Here is an 18,922-nt window from a genome sequence, read left to right on the forward strand (position 1 = left end):
AACTCCATCCCCAACAGTCTCTTAGTATGCCTGTCTTTGGAGACACCTCCTCCAACATTAGTCATTAGCATCTTTTGTCCATTTTTCCAGTTTTCTGAGTCTGAGGTAAAACATTGGAATTGTTTTGATCTATATTCCTCTTATTAGTAATTTGAAGGAATTTTTCATATTTTTCTTTTTTCTTCCCTTGAGGCAATTGGGATTAAGTGACTTGCCCAAGGTCACACAGCTAGGAAGGGTTAAGAGTCTGAGATCAGATTTGAACTCAGGCCCCCCCTTCAGGACTGGTGCTCTATCCACTGTGCCACCTAGCTGCCCCAGAATCTTTCATATTATTAATAGTTTTCAGACTTTTATCTGAGGATCTATCTTTCTATCTGTCCTTTGACTCTTTATCCATCCGGGAAAAAGCTTTTGATCTTAAACATTTGTTAGTTTTCTATATACATCTTGAATATCAAACCAAATATCTAAGATATTTGATGTAAAGATTCCCTTGAGGATTAATTGATCTACCCTTTATCCATTGGAGAAAAAGCTTTTGATCTTAAGCATGTGTTAGTTTTCTATATGTATCTTGAATATCAAGACAAATATCTAAGATATTTTATGTAAAGTTTCTCCCTCTAATTGCTCACTTCCTTTAGCCTAGTCACATTGATTTTGTTTATGCCACATCAACAAATGTGTAGTAAGGAGCAGAAGCACACGGCATAAATATGCTTTTCAACTTGGATCAAGTGTTTGTGGGAAATATTCCTGAATAGAATTCTTTTGGGAAAAGAGAAGGATTAGCTATGTAGCTCTGGAATAATACTTCTTTCTTAAAGATGACCAACATGACTGCTTTGGCTGGAGATTCAATGAGGAGAACCTGTGATTTAAGCAATGAACTTTGTCACTCTCCAGTATTAATAAATCAAAATAATTCTAGCTGGGCTTCATAGGAAAGAAAATTTCTTGCTTAGCAGCTCTTAAATTATACTTATCTTCCTAAAGGGATGTTTATAGGCTGATTGTTTTTTTCTTGGTTTCTAGGTATCTTCATATAATGTTCAGTTTCTGGAGGTCCTCAGGATCAGCCTGAGTCCTTGATCTTAGTGGAGAAGTGAAGGCCTGACAGCCACCATGAGGCTGGTCAAAGATGAAATATTTCATTTCCAGTCCTTCTAAGCCTTTATATACCCTATTATAATTACATCATTACAGCATACTGATTATGTGTAAACTTATCACCATACTATGTACTAAGTATATATGTGAACTAGAGAACCATCATCTCATCAATTCCACTGAGTTAACACCTTGTTTCAAGTATACTTCTCCAGAGTTCTGGCCCTCTACATCTTCATGTTTTTTTTTTTTGTTTTGGTGGGGAGGTAATATTTCCATATGTGAAATCCTCATATTGTACACTGACTTTTTGTAAGGCAATTGGAGACTCAGTATTTGGAAAACCTAGATATAACTTATGTTGAAACTATAGTTGAGATTTACTGTAGAATATTCTTGAGTAGATATACTAAGCCAGAAAGATTCCTTTCTGGGGTCAGCCCCAGAGATTGGTCCCAATTCATGTGAAGTCTCTTGAGGGCCATGGATCATGGGTTAAATCTAAATTCTGCCTTTCTATAATCCTTTATCAGCTTTGTTGTTACCTTAACACCCACCTCCTGCTGCTGCTAGAGGAAGTCAATAAATCTTGCTGAGCTCACTATAAACTCATGCTATCTAACCATCCAATCCTTTTTTCATTTCTGATTGACTTGCTAGCATACTCCTCTCACAGTCATCTGTTCTAAACCTCTTTTCTCCAACTTTCAAATTATTTCAGAGGAGACAAACATGTGGCCCCTGATACTCAATATTCTGGAGTGGTATGAACCAGATTAAAATATAATTGTGGAATATTTAATGAAATAAATGATAAAAGATAGGAGCTAATAGGTGGTTTTCTAAGCCACTATACTGCTCAGTGACTCCAGTTTCTGGGTGAGTTTGATACCACAGGTATGAATGACCTTACTTTAGAATTTTGCTGAGGTCAGGAACATCTACCTACACTCACTGTAAGCAGCTTCATCTCCCCTCTTCCCTACCACAAAATGTGTGTATGTCTTTCATTCCATGGGCTTCTCCATTGTTCCAGTACCAGAGGATGAGATGGCCCACTTCCTTGCCAAGACTAAGCCTTCTTCCCCAATTCCATCTTTTTCTTCTACTACAAGCTTTGTTTTTTTCTTTCCTTTTTTTCTTCTTCCCTTCCTTTCTCCTTCCCTCTTACCGATTTCTCCCTCTTTCTCTCCTCCCTCTATTTTTCTGTTTCTTCCTCCCACCTTTCTTCTCTCCTTGTATACTTCCAAATAAGCAACAAGAATTTACTAATTATGGGGCAGCTAGATGGCACAGTGGATAGAGCACCAACCCTGAAGTTAAGAGGACCTGAGTTCAAATCTGATATCAGAGACTTAACACTTTGTAGCTATGTGACCCTGGACAAGTCATTTAACCCCAATTGCCATATATATATATATATGTGTATGTATATATATATATATATATCACCTATGTGCCAGGCACCATTCGCTGGTGATATAAAGTTGACTTCCTCTTCAAAGTTGACCATTTCTTCTCTTATACTATATCCCTAACACATAAAACCAGGAGGAGGAATTGGCTCAGTTCTTGCTCCCCTACTGCCATTTTAAAACTCCCACTTTCTACCACACTACCATCACCACCTAGTAATCTCTCTAACTTCCACTCTATCCTGTCCAACTCATCCATGGACCTTCAGGTCATCCTTCCTTCCCTTCCAATAACCTTCCTCAGTAACCCTTCCAGGAACCTACCTCAATCTTTTTCCTTCACCCTTACCTTCATGAAATGACTTCCAATTTTCTTCAATTCTTCCATTCTCAGTCTACCTTGGCCATTCACCAGTAATGACTCTCATAAATCCCTCAGTTAGTTCTAAAGAGTGTGCTCTGGTATCAGGATTTTCAACTCGGTGCCCCTTAAATTGGAAGAGACTTACTCTCATAGTCACATGAATTGATCCAGGCTCTCAAGTAGGGGGCTGATTGTTACAACAAAGAATGACTTTGTCTTTTCTATGCAAATAACAACTTGCTGAGATACAGGGCTCCATCAACTGGAATAGATAGTGTAGTGGATAAAAGTGCTGGATTTGAGAATCAAAAAGACTTGAGTTCAAATCATACCTCAGACACCTTTATTGTCTTTGCAGCCAAAGGGGCAAGTCATTTAACCCTCAAGTCTCGGTTTCTTTTGTAAAATGAAAATAACATCTTCTAATCTCTTGGGCTTTTTATGAGCTTCAAGTGGGATGATATAAGTACAATAACATAGTTGCAAACAAATATAGTTATATTTGCAAACTTTAAGATGTTACACAAATATTAGTCATTATTAATGATTATCCTCCTAAACTGGACTTGAGTACTAGAATTTCTAGTCACAGTACTATAGCTATTTAATCTAATTAGGAGAACCTCCAGCCCCAGAGTTTGGGTTCTGGTTGATCTCTGTTCTCTCTGCTTCCATGCATCTCCTTAAGACAATTCTCAATCCTGTCCATGTCTATGACCAAAAAAATCTGCTTCAGGATCTTCCTCTCCCCTCCTTCTCCCCATACCCACAGGTCTAGTGTGGCTGATGGAACTCTGGCTGACAGAGGGGTAGAATGAGTCTCTCAGAATCTTTCCTTGTTGTTGAACTATTTTTCAGTCCGACACTTTGTGATCTCTTTTGGGATGTTATTGGTAAAGATTTTCCTTTTCTAATTCATTTTACAGATGAGTAAACTGAGGCAAAAAGGTTGAAATGACTTGTCCAGAGTCGAACAGCTAGTAAGTGTCTGAGATTGAATTTGAACTCAGTTCTTCCTGCTCGAGGCTCTATGCTCTATTCACTGTGCCACCTAGATGACTTGAATCTCGTTTTTAGGATCCTTTTATTTAGGAGAGTGCCATATAAGACTCTGGAAATAATTCCACACCCTATACTTTTCAGTAAGGAAGTGGTCCTGGCTTGGGGGAAACTCAAGGAATCTGTTAGAAGAAAATTTGGCACAGATTTAAAATAAAAGAAGGGGAAAGATTTAGGGTCTTTTTAATTATGTCAAAACAAACTTTCCCTTAGCCCCACAGTCTTTTTGTTCATTAGTGGGGAGGGAGGAGAGGTCAAGGGAATCAGGAGACCCTAAGAGGTGTATTTTTTTTTCACATGGCTCTTTTCCTCTGTTCCTGGAGGAAGAAAGAAGAGAGTGTTAGAAATGCAAGGATCATAGACAGGGTAATCCAACTTGGACCATAATACCTTGGAGAGTTGGTCTTAGAGATCTAGTACTTGGCTTCTCTCCTCCCCCCATTTCTTCTCTCTCATCTGACAGGATGATTTTTTAAAAAAATTTATTCTTTATTTAAGTCTTCCTCAGCATACAAAATGTGTGTCTGATTCTGCCAGGAGTCTGAGGGGTTAGGAGCCTGAGAGATGTTTGTGCTGAGTATTTGTTGTATTGGCTATTCTAATAGGAAATACAAGCATCCTTTCTTTTATTCCCACTACACTACACAACACAACACAACAACACACACACACACACACAGAGAATTACTTCTATCTGGAATGATCCTCATCCTGCTAAATGCAAAACTCATTCTTTCTTTAAGCTAAGTAACATTTAGCCAGTCAACTTTTAGAACTCCATCAACCTGGATCATTGCTACAAAACATGTTGCTCTCTCACCCCTTTTTGGCATATGATCAAAGTCAGTTTTTAGTTCCTGTTTTATTTAATTTTATTTTTTCTCTTACTATATATAAGACCTTTCTCCTACTATCCCTGACAATAGTATCTTTTTCCTGTTTCTTCCCCTACTCTCAGTAATCTGAGGGCTGGTCTTCAAATTCTTGCTTATATTTCTCCCACAATGGGAGAGGAAGGAGATGGAGTTGAGAAAGACTCGTTAAATTGAATTGGTCACTGCATCAAAGGTACTTGCCTAAAGTCACACAAGCAGTGGCAGAAATAAGATTTGAACCCAGAGCCTCTGATTTCAAAGACTCGCCTAGACTCTGGCCTAGATTGTTGTTGGAATGTGGGGAGTAGAAAGATATTAGATGCTTTCTCTCCAAGACAACAGATTCCTATAACTAGTCAGTCTGCAACACTGTAGCTTAGGTTTGTTTGAGACCTCAGATTTACATATATCAAACAGAGAACTTCTCAATGCTTTATTTTAAGTACAGGATGAAAGAATGGAAGGAGCTTACATTCTCCAACTAATAAATGATCAAAGGATACGAACAGGCAGTTTTCAGAAGAAATCAAAGTTTTCTATAGTTGTATGGAAAAAATGCTCAGAATCACTATTGATTAGAGAAATACAAATTACAACAACCCTGAGGTACCACCTTACTAGATTGGTTAATGTTAGAAACACATGGACTCTGAAAGTCAGTTAACAAAGAAATTTGTTAGAGAGAGAGAGTCCAGAGAAATTGTTTGTTTCTGGCCAGAAGTGGACTCCATTTCTAATAGAAGAAGGGGGCGCTAGGTACAGAAGCAGACAAGCTAGCTATTTGTCAGAGTTCTTTCCCCCATAAAAAAGAATGGATTGGTTAGTTCTTCTTAGGGTTACATCATTTCTTCCATGCTATACCTAAACATGTTCCTCCCTTCCCTCATACATCCTATGTTCGGTTAATGAGGTTCTAACTCCATATGGTTTATGCCAGCTTACATGCATAAGGCTTATTAAGCAAGTGCAATAAAGAAAAGCCTTTTCCAAGCCCTTGAACCTGGTCAGTTTAAACCAGTTTTTAGCTTAGAACATCTTTATTAAAAAGTTTTGGGCGCCAAGTAAATCTTCTTTTGAAAGCTCATTGGTCAGGATACTTATTATCTTACATTACCTTGAGGCTTACTACAATCTGTGGAAACTTAGCTTTTCAGTATTTCTCATTATCTGCACAAGGTCTCTGAAGAGTTAAATTTAACTGTTCTATGGAAATACTTTTAGGTTGTCTCTCATAGTTAATGTAACAGAAAGGAAAATGGCAAATATTTTGGAGGGAATATGAGGAAATCGAGTCATTAATGCATTGTTGGTGGAGTTGTCAACTGATCCATTCTGCAGAGCAGTATGGAACAATTTTATTGCGTATACATTTTGACTCAGCAATATCACTACTAGGTCTCCATCCTAAGAAGATCAAAGAAGGAGGAAAACATTCATGTGTACAAAAAGATTTATGGAAGCTTTTTTGTGGTGGTCAAGAATTAGAAACTGAGGGGATATCCATCAATTGGGAATACCATGTTGTGATATATGATTGTGATATAATACTATTGTGCTGTAAGAAATGAAGGGAGATGATTTCAGAAAAAGTTAGGATGATTTATATGAACTGATGCAAGTTTAGAATCAGGAGGACAATGTATACTCTAACAGCAGTATTATAATAAAAATCAACTGTGAAACAGTTGTTATACAGTCATGACTGACTCTTTGTGACTTCATATAGGATTTTCTTGATAAAGAAAGTGTTTAAGTGTTCTTGGTAAAGAGATTGTTTGCCTTTTCCTTCTCCAGCTCATTCTACAGATGAGGAAACTGAGGCAAACAGAGTTAAGTGATTTGACCAGGGTCAAACAACTGGTAAATAAATGTCTGAATCCATATTTGAATTCAGGTCTTCCTGATTTCTGACCACACAACTCTTACCTACTACCTAGCTGCTCTGTGAAACACTTAATAATTCTGATTCCAAGGATTCATAACATAAAATATTTTCCACCTCAATTGAGAACTAATGGATTTAGAATGCAGATTTAAGTATATATATATATATATATTTTTCCTTTTCTTTCTTTTTTCCCTCAGAACACAGCTATAATAAGAAAATGTTTTGCATGACTGTATGTATATAATGGGTATCATTATTTCTTGCATTATCAATGGGTAGTAGAAGGAGGTAGAGAATGTAAACTAAAAATAAAAATAAAATTTAAATTAAAAAAAAAAAGGAAGTTGCTCAGAAAAAGGAGAGGTAAATGAGCAGGGTGCCAAGACATCAGGGAAGAGACTTCATTGAGGTCATGACATTGGATCCCTGAGGCCCTGAACAAAGAGTAGAGGTAAGAAAGCTAGTTTTGTGTCAAGGGGGCACCAGCTAAGGGACTGAAGTGGGAGTCCAAACTCTCTGCATTTTTCCCTTTCCTCTAACTCCCCCTCTTCCCCTCCCCCCCCAATCCCAGCCCTGACCCTGTGAAATGGAGAAATTAAACATAGGGGGGTGAGGAAAACGAAGGAGAAGGAACATCAACCTGAATCCAACAGGACAAGGGAGGGAAACACGGCTGCAAAAGAAACTTCACTCAAACCAAATAAATGACAATGATTTTTGACCTTGGGGGGGGGAGGCTATTGTCTATTGTTGCTTTGTAATTTTTCATGTTGACTTGGGTAGATAATAATGAGAAGAAGAAAGGATTTTCTAAGCCTTTAAGGGGAGGAATGGATTGTAAAGGCCATATAGATAGCTCAGTTTTTCCTCTCATCTTACAGATAAAGAAATCGAGTCTCAGGGAGACAAGAGAATGTTTCAAAGTCACAAAGATTACTATTCAAAGATTGCTGGTCATCTGACTCCAAATTCATGAGCTCTTTGCACTGTTGACATCTCTTCCCTAATTAGAAGTGGATAAGAAGATGTGTAGATAGGTGATACCAGATTCCTGCAGCCTCCTTTCCAGCACAGTGTGCCCTCTATTCCATCTCTAAATCACTATTGTTTTCTTTTCTTGCACACCTCCAGGACTCATCCTTGCAAAGATAATACTTTGTTCTTAGGGTCAAACCACCTCTTCTCCATAGCTACATCTGACTTTTTCCTCAGGACACCAGCAAGAGATATTCTTCCATGATTCACTTAGTCTTTCAGACCTCTCCTGTCTCCCAGTGGCTGAGCTCCCTCCTTATTATTGGAATTCCTCCTTTGCCCCCTCCACCTCCTCCAAACCTGTGCAACAAAGTCACAGCCTTAGAGAAACTCCTAAATGTGTGCATGCGTGCGTGCATGAGTGCATGCGTGTGTGTGTGTGTATGTATGTGTGTGAAACTGCTGTCCAGTTACATCCGAGAAAAGGCTATCTCCACAGCTGTCTCATTTCCAACCCTGAGCATTTTGAGTCTTTTGTTTGTCCTTCATTCTCAAAAAGGATCATGATATCAGGGAGGTGACATCATGACATGCAAATGAATTGGATTTAAGTGAGGGAGGGCTGTGCAGGGTCACCTGCCTCATTTTCCCCTCCAGAGCCATCTGGGTCCAATGGCCAGATATAGATGACTGGAGATAAACCCTGGATGCAGTGGGAGAACTTGGGATTTTTAAGCTAAGGTCTTCAACAATCTCTGCTCCTGAGGGAAAGGAGATTAACGGCTCACCATCACCCTCCTTATTAAACATCTCCCTCAGACTCCTTGATTGGCCACCTATAGATCCCAAACCAAGCCCCATTTGGTCATTGTTTAGGTCCTGATCGACTCAGAGTGAATGCAAGTAGCAGTCATTTCTCTGAACAGAAACCCTGAAGGTCTTCCCTTCTTAGATTGGTTCATTTATTTATTTATTTAGGAGTGGGTTTTTGTTGTTGTTGTTGTTTGGACTAGGTGAAGAAGAGATTCTTTTTTTCCTCCCCTTTTTAATGAAAACTTTTTATTTTCAAAACATATGTATGGATTATTTTTCTTTTCTTTTCTTTTTTTGCTGAGGCATTTGGGGTTAAGTGACTTGCCTGGGGTCACATGGCTTGGAAGTGTTAAATGTCTGAGATCATATTTGAACTCAGGATCTCCTGAATTCAGGGCTAGCACTCTATCCATTGTGTCATCTAGCTGCCTTGCATGGATAATTTTTCAACACTGATCCTTGCAAAACCTTGTGTTCCAAAATTTCCCCTCCATCCTTACTCCCTCCCTCCCCTAGATGGCAAGTAATTCAATATATGTTAAACATGTTAAAATATATGTTACATCCAATATATATATGCATATATTGCACAAGAAAAAGCAGATCAACAAGGGGAAAAAATGTAAGCAAATAACAAAAAGAGTGAAAATGCTATGTTGTGATCCACACTCAGTTCCCACAGTCCTCTTTCCGAGTATGGATGGCTCTCTCCATCACAAGATCATTGGAACTATGGAGCAGTAATAAATTGAACCAGCTATATCCAGCAAAAGAACTCTAGGAAATGACTAAGAACCATTACATTGAATTCCCAATCCCTATATTTTTGCCCACCTGTATTTTTGATTTCCTTCAGAGGCTAATTGTACAATATTTCAGAGTCCGATTCTTTTTGTACAGCAAAATAATAGTTTGGTCATGTATACTTATTGTGTATCTAATTTATACTTTAATATATTTAACATCTACTGGTCATCCTGCCATCTGGGGGAGGGGGCGGGAGAAGGAGGGGAAAAATTGGAACAAAAGGTTTGGCAATTGTCAATGCTGTAAAATTACCCATACATATAACTTGTAAATAAAAAGCTATTAAAAAAAAAGATCATTGGAACTGACCTCAGTCATCTCATTATTGGAAAGAGTCATGTCCATCAGAATTGATCATCGTATACTCTTGATGTTGCCATGTACAATGATCTTCTGGTACTTCTCATTTAACTTAGCATCAGTTCCTAAAGGTCTCCTCCAGGCCTCTCTGAAATCCTCCTGCTGATCATTTCTTACAGAACAATAATATTCCATAACATTCACATACCCTAACTTATTCAGCCATTCTCCAACTGATGGGCATCCATTCAGTTTCCAGTTTCTTACCACTACAAAAAGGGGTGTCACAAACATTTCTGCACATGTGGGTCCCTTTCCCAAAGAATAGATTCTTTGCCTCAGTTGTATCCCACCTTAATCACTGAAAGCGTGGTTGCTTCAGTCAAACTGAGACCTGTTAAAGACCTTAGCTTAAAAAGGTCAAGTTCTCCCACTGCATCCAAGGTTATCTCCAGTCATCCTATCTATTTCTGGCCACTGGACCCAGATGTCTCTGGAGGGGAAAGTGAGGCAGGTGACCTTGCACAGCCGTCCCTTGCTCAAATCCAATTCACTTGCATGTCATGACCTCACCTCCCTGATATCATGGTCCCCAGAGAAGGAAGGGCAGACAATAGCACTGAGTGCTGCTGTTGTTGTCTTCCCCCGCTACCGCTTTTTGGATAGGAGCCCTTCTACTCACCTATTTTCGGCCTCTCCCTCTTGACCTTTTCTTGGAATTTCTCTTGTGCTAAAGGAAGCAAAGATTTTATTTTTACCAAATTTCCTGAAGTTGTGAACGTTAAGTCTTTAGTGCTTTCAGATTGTTTCCCCTTCACTTTCCCCTAACCAGAAATCTGTCTCATCAGACATCCTTCTAGTCTCTGTCTTGCCTTCTTACTTGGTTCCTTTGGCCCAAGAGGGCAGATCAGTCTAAGGGATAAGCATCTTATGGTGTTATTCATAGCTAGAGTGCATGGTGGTCATTTGCAGCTTATGATTTCAGAGGGCTTGGGAAGGTCACTCTGCATCCCACCCTCACCCATGTTTCTTGAAATGCTATCAAGATAGGGCATAGAGCAGGTAGGAACCTTGAGAGAATATTTAATCCAATTCCCTCATTTTTACAGGTGAGTAAATGGAGTTCCCATAGAGAAGTGATTTGCCAAAGAATCACAGTAATCAAAATGACAAGGCAGGATTCCAAATCAGGTCCTTCACTGTCTTTTCCATAAAGCACTCAGGTGATCCTGAGTAGAGGTTCCATGGGGACAAAATTCATTCACAATGAATGGTTGGGTGGAGAGTAATTAGCCAGCTATTCTCTGATAAATCCCTTGGGGATTTTTAACCACAAGGGGGCACACTGTGCTCAACTAGACCGTATATTTTTTCATCCATCACCGGAGTGACTGGATATGTGTAATGGGCATTTCTCTCTCCTCTCCCAACATCCCCAAACAAGGGAGAATTCCAGAAAGCTATGGTTTTCCAAGCACAGAGGAATATTTTATAAGACTGACATAAAAAAGGCTCAGAATAGACAGTGGTTCTTGGTGAACTAATCTCAGCTTGGGGAGATAAGGTGAGAGCCTTGAATTGAGAGTTTGAACCTCCTTCATGTTCCTGGACCTTGTTTTCTACTTCTGTAAAATGAGGGCTAACCAACACGTCCCTGTGTTCTTCACTCTAGAACCCATTCTTACCGAAGTTCTGCCCTTGTTTTTCCTCGATCCTGATCTTCGGGGATGATAATGTCGAGGTCTCTTGTCAGGCAACGGTCCTATTGCCTCCTGTTCAGATCGATTGTGTTGATTGTATTTAGCTTGGTCCCCTGATCTGGTGTTTATGGTCGGTCTCTCCTGTGACAAAGGCTAATAAGCACATTCACAAAGAAAGCTAAAGGCTCCTCAGCAGGATACTTGGATTGTCCCTTTCAAGCCTCCTAGCTTTGGTATTAGAGGATTGGAGTTCAAATCCTAATTCTGCTAATTACTAGTTAGTTGACTTTGGTCAAATCACTAAAATCTGCCTGGATCTCAGTTTCTTCATCCATAAAATAAGAGGATTGAACTTGGAATTAAAATTCATGATCAAACATGTCTTTGTTTCTCCCATCCAGACTCTAGCCCACCCAAGTATGAGCTACCATGAGTTGTTTTCAGTCATGTCTTACTCTTCATGATCCCATTTGGGGTTTTCTTGGCAAAGATACTTGAGTGGTCTGCCATTTTCCACTCCAACTCATTTTACAGATGAGGAAACTGGGTTAAATAACTTGCCTAGGGTCACATTGATAACAAGTATCTAGGCTGGATGGTAACTCAGGTTTTCCTGACTCCACACCTGATGCTCTATCCACTGTGCTATATTACTTCTTATACATAATACACAGATACAGTTAAACAAAGGAAAATACTGGATTTGGAACCAGGAGTTCTGGGTTCAGATTCTGACTTTGCTATTTAATAGGCATGTGACATTAAGTCAAGATACTCAACTTCTTTAAGATTTCAATTTTCTTATATATGATAAGAATTAAACAAAGTTGTTTTCTTAGTTCTAAATTATTGCTATTGTTCAGTCGTGTTCAACTCTTTGTGACCTCTTGGGGATTTCCATGGCAAAGATAATGGAGTGGTTTTTGAATTAGGCCAACAGAAGTTAAGTGAGGTCCAAGGTCACTTGGCTAGTGAATGTCTGAGGCTGAATTTGAATTCAGGTTTTTCTGACTTCAGGTCCAGTGCTCTATCTAGTGAGCCACGTAACTGTCTCCAATTCTAAATTCATTTATTTAAGTTTCATTATCTCAGCTTCACTTGCAGGTTTTTTTTTAAACTCTTCATTGCTTTTATAGACTGTCAGAGCTAGCCTGTCAAAGCCCAGGATGTCAAATTCAACTTCACATCTTATAGATGGAGAAACAGAGGCTCAGCAAAGAGTAATAGCTCATCTGATAAGAAAGCAAATTAGAAACATAGCCTGAAGAACAGAGTCCCTTTCATCCCTTCTCACTGTTCTTTCCCCTACACGGGGATGCTTTCCTTAGTAAAATTTTATTTTTTTAAACCTGATCCTGTCTAAGATCAAAGGAATAAAAATTATATCCATTTTTTCAAGGCTTTAAAAGGTTTACAAAATGTCTTTTCTCACAATTACTCCTGCATGCAAGTATTGTCATCCCTTTTCACAGATGAGGTCATTGAAGTATGGGAAGACTTGAGGTGAAAATGCCTTTCCCAGGAGTCACACAATTAAGATAGTTTGCGGATGAGAATGAGGCTGATGATTTTGAACTGCTCTGCCTTGCTCTGAAATCCAATTCACACCATCACCCCCACTCCGACCCCTTTGAGCTGCCATTGCTCCTTCTCAAAAATGATAAACAACAATAACAGCAGCAGCTAAGAAGCATTAGAAAATGGGACTAGATCAGCCTTCTGATTTGTTATACTCATCCTTCTTTCTTTCTACTATATTACTATCCAGGGACCAGAGAAGGACTTAATGGAAGCAGAATTAATTCCCGAGTGCAAATTAGGTGAAATTAAATGAAGGCCAGGGAAAGCTTCTTTCAGAGACACTTGGAACTTAGCCGTCTCTCCTTTCTATTGCAATTTCTCTTTTTTAGATACTAGGGTTTAAATCTGGAAAAGAATTTATGGAAAGCTGGTAGTCCCCTATTTTCTAGGTGAAGAACCTGAGGAAAAAATGATTTGTTTCAGGTCATATAGGGAGTAAAAAGTAGCAAAGTAGAACTTGAACCAAATCTTCTGATTTCTAATCTAATAGATGCTCTCTCTACTATACTGTACTGCATGTATTATTTTTCCTAACATCTTTCCTTCCTTTCCTGCCCTAGGGAAGCCAGCATTTGGAACACACTTTGGGGAAGTGGAGTTGCAAGCCTCCCTCTGCACACACCTGAGTTTGTTTCTGGGAATACAGTGTTGGCCCCCGGCATTTCCTCTGGGTCTGATGCTGTTGATTAGTTGAGTCGTGGCTGCTATGCCTTCCACTGCAACTGTGGCTCACTCTTCTCTCAGAGTGGTGACTCCTGAGCCTCTCAGAAGCTGAGGAACTCGATGGTTTTTCCATTGGTAATTGACACACTGCCCCCAGCTTTGGAATATTTTTGGTCACAGCCTCACTCCTTGGTGTTGGCTCTAGGCTGAGGTTGACCTACAAAGCGGGTTTGAGACAGACATTCGCTCAGACTTACACTGTCCCATGACTGAGAGGGCGTTCCTGATCCTGCCCCTGTCCATAAGTGGGGGGCTCCCATTGGGTAGATTGATCTAGCCCATTTATAGCAATGGGCTGCACAGAGTCAGACCCTAACCCTCCCTCTCCAAGACATCTGATGCCCCTCAGAATCCATTCATTGGATAGTCACCTATTAAGCACTCACCACATGAGGAGTACCATGTATCCATAATCATGGATTATGGTGAGATAAAAATTATATCTCACCAAAAGTCATTTAGCTGTGGGGCTGGCCCTCGTGGGACTCAATCTAGTATCTCCAGGCATGCAATAACTATATTATCAAGTGGGATGCAATATTTGTTGGAGGTCAGAAGCAGTTAAGCTCTGACTAGTGGAATTATGGAAACCTGACTTTTAGGTCCTAAAGTCAGGATTAGAATTCTCAGGCTAGGGCCCAGTTTAAGTCTCATTCTATGATAAGGGAGGGTCAATATTCAGTCTGATTAGGTGAGGGCTTCCCATCTGGAACCAAGGTGAAGGTTTAGGCAAGGTTAATCAGGGCTCAATTTATGGCCAGGGTCAGGGTTCAGGGTTCATAGGTGGATTAGAGAACAAGTCAAATGACCTATTGGGGACAGACCTTACAAAACTTATAAAAGTTGAGCTGGGCTCTAACTCTGGAGCTATTCAAGTGCAGGGTCTCCAATGTCTAGATTCATTGCAGAGAGAGGCAGCTTAGTAATGAGGAGATGAACCCATGGAGGAAAGCATTGGTCTGGAGGTTGGACTAACAGAGAGATGTCCAAGAAATATTTGCTACACTCAGTGGATTAGGTCAGAGGGCTGGAACAGTCTGATTCTGAATCCTAGAATGTTCACATCACTTTCTGCAGTTGTTCCATGGGGATCTGAAGGTTCTACCTACCTTTCCGTGGGGCAAGTGTCGGTGCCTCCTGTTGTCTGTGCCTGTGGTCCTGGGTGCCTCACTCTTGGAGGCTCTGCCTACAATAATTCCCTCTGTTAGGTCACCTTCCCCTCGCCTGATCTAGTCATTATGAGGGAGCTATTGACATCATCTTGTCTGGTTGAGGGTGGGTGTGACTGTTGGAGGAGACTGGAAAAGTCATTTGAGGGTATTTGAGTTTCTCTTTCTACCTTTCCACTCTTTTTCTGTTGAAAAATTATTTTTCTTTAAAGCTCAGATCAGGTGTCACTTCCTTTATAAAAGTATGAAGGCCCCAATTCCTCAGTTAAAAGTCATTTATTTCTCTTCAAATTTTCCAACACCTAGTCTAACTTTACCAATCCTCCCTTGAATCAAATTTATATGTGTATATGTCATATCAGGCAGCTTGGTAGATAGAATTCTGGGCCTGGAGTGAAGAAGATTTTTTTTTTTTACAATATTTAATTTTTCCAATTACATGTAATTGTTTTCAATTTTCATTTTTGTAAGATTTTGAGTTCCATTTTTCTCCCCTCCCTATCTTCTCCCTTCCCCAAGACAGCAAGCAATCTGATGGGTTATACCTGTGCAATCATTTTAAACGTTTCTATATTAAAAAGACTCCTCTTTCTGAACTCAAATCTGGCTTCAGACACTAATTGTATGACCCCAGACAAGTCATTTAACCCTGTTTGCCTCAACTTACTTATTTGTAAAATAAGCTGAAGAAATAAACAGTAAAGCAAACTCCAAATAGGGCTATGGAGGGTCAAACATGATTGAAAAATAACTGAACTAACAATATGTCATATTGATTAATAAACATTTATTAATAATCCACCTTCTTTAAATTATAAGCTCTTTGAGGTCAGAAACTCTGTTGATACTTTTTGAGTCCTCAGCAATGAGAGCAGTACTCAGGGATTTAATATTAGTTACCTTAGATTGAATTGCGAAGCTAGTAGATTAGGACACTCAAGGAGGAGCTCCTCATAAATTAACTGTCTTCTACTGAGATCATACAAGGTAGTGAACTAGGGAGGGTGGGATCTGGAGCCTGGACTTAGCTTTGAATCCCTGATTGGACATTTACTAGCTAGGTCACCTCAGAAAAGGCTCTTTTCTTTAATTGTCAGATCCCTCTTCTGTAAATCAAGGGGTTGGACTAGATTGGAATTTCTTTTCTTTCTTTCTTTCTTTCTTTCTTTCTTTCTTTCTTTCTTTCTTTCTTTCTTTCTTTCTTTCTTTCTTTCTTTCTTTCTTTCTTTTTTTTCTTTTGTTGAGGCAATTGGGGTCAAGTGACTTGCTCGGGGTCACACAGCTAGGAAGTGTCTGAGGCCATATTTGAACTCAGGTACTCCTAATTTCAGGGCTGGTGCCCTATCCACTGTGCCATCTAGCTTTCCCCCAGATTGGGGTTTCTTAATGGGGTCCACAAAGGCCCATGAATATAATTTCAAAAGCATCTGTAACCTTGAGATTTTATTTTTTTAAATAACTGTATCTCAATAGAACTTGTGATCTTTGTAATCTTATGTATTTTATATTATTTGTTAAAAAAAAATTCTGAGGACAAGTTACCATAGTGACCATGAGATAGCAAGGCAGGAAAGTGTTGCAATGGATAGAATGCTAAATCTTGAATTAGGAAGACTTGAATTCAGATCTGTCCTCAGACACTTTCCTAGTTTGTGTGACCCTGGGCAAGTCACTTAGCCTCTCTCTGCCTTTAGTTTTCTCAACTGTAAAATGGGGATAATAACAGCATCTACCTTGATGTGTTATGAACATCAAAGGAAGTAATATTTAGAAAATGCTTAGCACAGTCAGTGTCTGGCATGTAGTAGCCATGATGTAATTTTTTTCCCCTTCTCTACCCACCTTCAGTGATGAAGATGACTAGGCAATCCCTTAGTTCCAAATCCTTGATCTTATGGTCATTATGATGAAAAATGAGTACTTCCCCCTCCCACTTTTCACTGAAATAAACCAATTAGATCTCCTTCAGATTTATAGCCTAGGACTTAGTCATATATTTTAAGACTGTCTCTTCCTCAGGGCTCTTGTTTTCTCTAAAGTCTCAGACTGCCAAGACAAATACGTTGCACTCAATTACCCCACACACTTCCAGACCTAGACTATGTATTATGGAGATTTTCAGTAGAGCACCTGGGCTACTCTCCTCTCATAGTGCCCAGAAAAGCTACCTCAGCTTCAAAATACTCTGCAGATTCATACCCATCTGAAACCAAAGCTCATGAACCCTGATTCCCTTTTACTAATCATCCAAAATAGGCAGCTATTTAGTGGATAGAGTTCCTGCCTGTCAGGAAGACTTATCATCAGGAATTCAAAATTCAGACACAGGCACTTACTAGCTATGTGATCCTGGGCAAGCCACTTAACCTTATTTGCCTCAGGCTCCTCATTTGTAAAATGAGCTGATGAAGAAAATGGCAAACTACTCCAGTATCTTTGCCAAGAAAACTCTAAATGAGGTTACAGAATGTTCGACATGATCAAACAAAAAAGTCATCCAAAAGACAAAATTTATTCAAATCAAAGGCTCTCAATGAAACAACATGGTAAATATATAGTAAATAAATTACCAGTGAAACAACTTGGGAAGAAAGGTAGCAATGGAGTAAGTCCCCATAGACCTAGAAAGTATAATGTCAGTTAGAAGAGTAGGATTATATTCATGAAACAAGGCTGGAGAGAAATATATGTAGGCATTCCATGTACCTTGGCTATATGTATGGAAAGACCCATGCAAGGAACATATAACCATGGGAAACAATTCTGCCTCTGACACTGAAAGGGAGTCATTGTTTTTTGGTGATGTTCTTGTATGACTACCAATGGGCTTGCTTTCCACTGATCTCATGGATTGAATAATCTTTGCTGAAACTCAAATTTTCAGAGATCCACACATTTCTTGGTACCCAAAGTACTTTGAAAAAGACAGACTGGGAAAATATTGATAATGCCAGGCCAGTAGGCTCAGGCTTCCATGTTCATTTCCTCCTTTGTTTTTTTAAGTATGGGATAGCCCCCAAGGGAGCACTATACTGCCTTCTGAGAATGTCTCACATGGGTCTTTGTAGGCTGTCCCTTTACTCTCTCTTCCATTTTCTCTTCTAAAATGAAGGGAGATGTATCAAATTGTTGTTTTTCCTTTGTTATCAAAGAAGACCATGACATTGGGGAGGTGATGCTATGACATACAAGTGAATTGAGCTATCTGGGTCTGGTGGCTAGATACAGATCAGGACAATTGGAAATGGTCTTGGATGCAATGAGCTCAAGTCTTCAAGAGGTCTCAGTTTGATTGAAACCATACCCATTCAATAATTAAGGCTAAGTAGCAATTGAGGCAGAGAACCATGACTGAACAACTTGTGATATATGATTGTGATAGAATATACTGTTATGAGATGATGAGTTTGACAATCTTAGAGAAACATGGAAAGACTTGCACGATAATGAAGAGTGAGAACATTGTATTCAGTAATAATGATATTGTTTTAAGAAAGATTTTGAGCAAATAAGTCATTTTGATTATTATAAATGTACAAATTACAAAGGATATATGAACATACTATCTGCTTGCAGAGAAAGAACTGAAAAATAAAAATATGTAAAGAATGATATTTTATACACACACACACACACACACACACACACACACACACACATTTGTGTCTAATGTTAGCCATCTCCAGGATAAGAAAAGAAGAGAAGAAAAAAGGGGAAAAAAGAAATTGACATGATAACTTTACTATATATTTAAATGGAATAGCAAGTTGAACATAAAAGACTTTCAGTTTCATATGCAATCTTTCTTTATGATATCATATTATGGAAATACTTGTTTTATTCCATAAATTAAAGCAAACAAAATTTTTTCTAAAAAATTGAGTCAGATAAAGCAACCTTCTCTTCTCTTTGATGATTATTTGATGAATAGGTATATTCTCCTATACCAGATATTTTTAATAATGCTATTTTATGCATTTTGAAGTCATTTGGTAATCATTTACTGTGTGTCAGACACTGATACAAAGGCAAGATGAAACTATCCCTGACCTCAAGGAGCTTATATACTTTTTAGGGAGAAATAATGCACATACATATAACCATTAACTAAATATATAAAATGGAAGTACAAAGTATTTT

At 38.9% G+C, this 18,922-nt stretch overlaps 1 long non-coding RNA gene across 2 annotated transcripts; it reads right to left on the bottom strand.

Moving 5' to 3' along the window:
* Window positions 1-4,118: 4,118 nt before the first annotated feature.
* On the bottom strand, window positions 4,119-14,810 carry LOC127554384 (uncharacterized). Of its 2 annotated transcripts, none has more exons than XR_007951968.1 (5): window positions 14,723-14,810; window positions 13,513-13,770; window positions 11,295-11,450; window positions 10,292-10,339; window positions 4,119-4,268 (listed from the first exon to the last, which is right to left on the bottom strand). It is a non-coding gene; the product is annotated as an uncharacterized LOC127554384 (long non-coding RNA). The 2 variants fall into 2 exon arrangements; XR_007951965.1 differs by having other exon boundaries at window positions 11,295-11,462.
* Window positions 14,811-18,922: the final 4,112 nt, after the last annotated feature.

Source organism: Antechinus flavipes, chromosome 1 (genome assembly GCF_016432865.1).
Source record: "Antechinus flavipes isolate AdamAnt ecotype Samford, QLD, Australia chromosome 1, AdamAnt_v2, whole genome shotgun sequence".
Classification (NCBI taxonomy): Eukaryota; Metazoa; Chordata; class Mammalia; order Dasyuromorphia; family Dasyuridae; genus Antechinus; species Antechinus flavipes.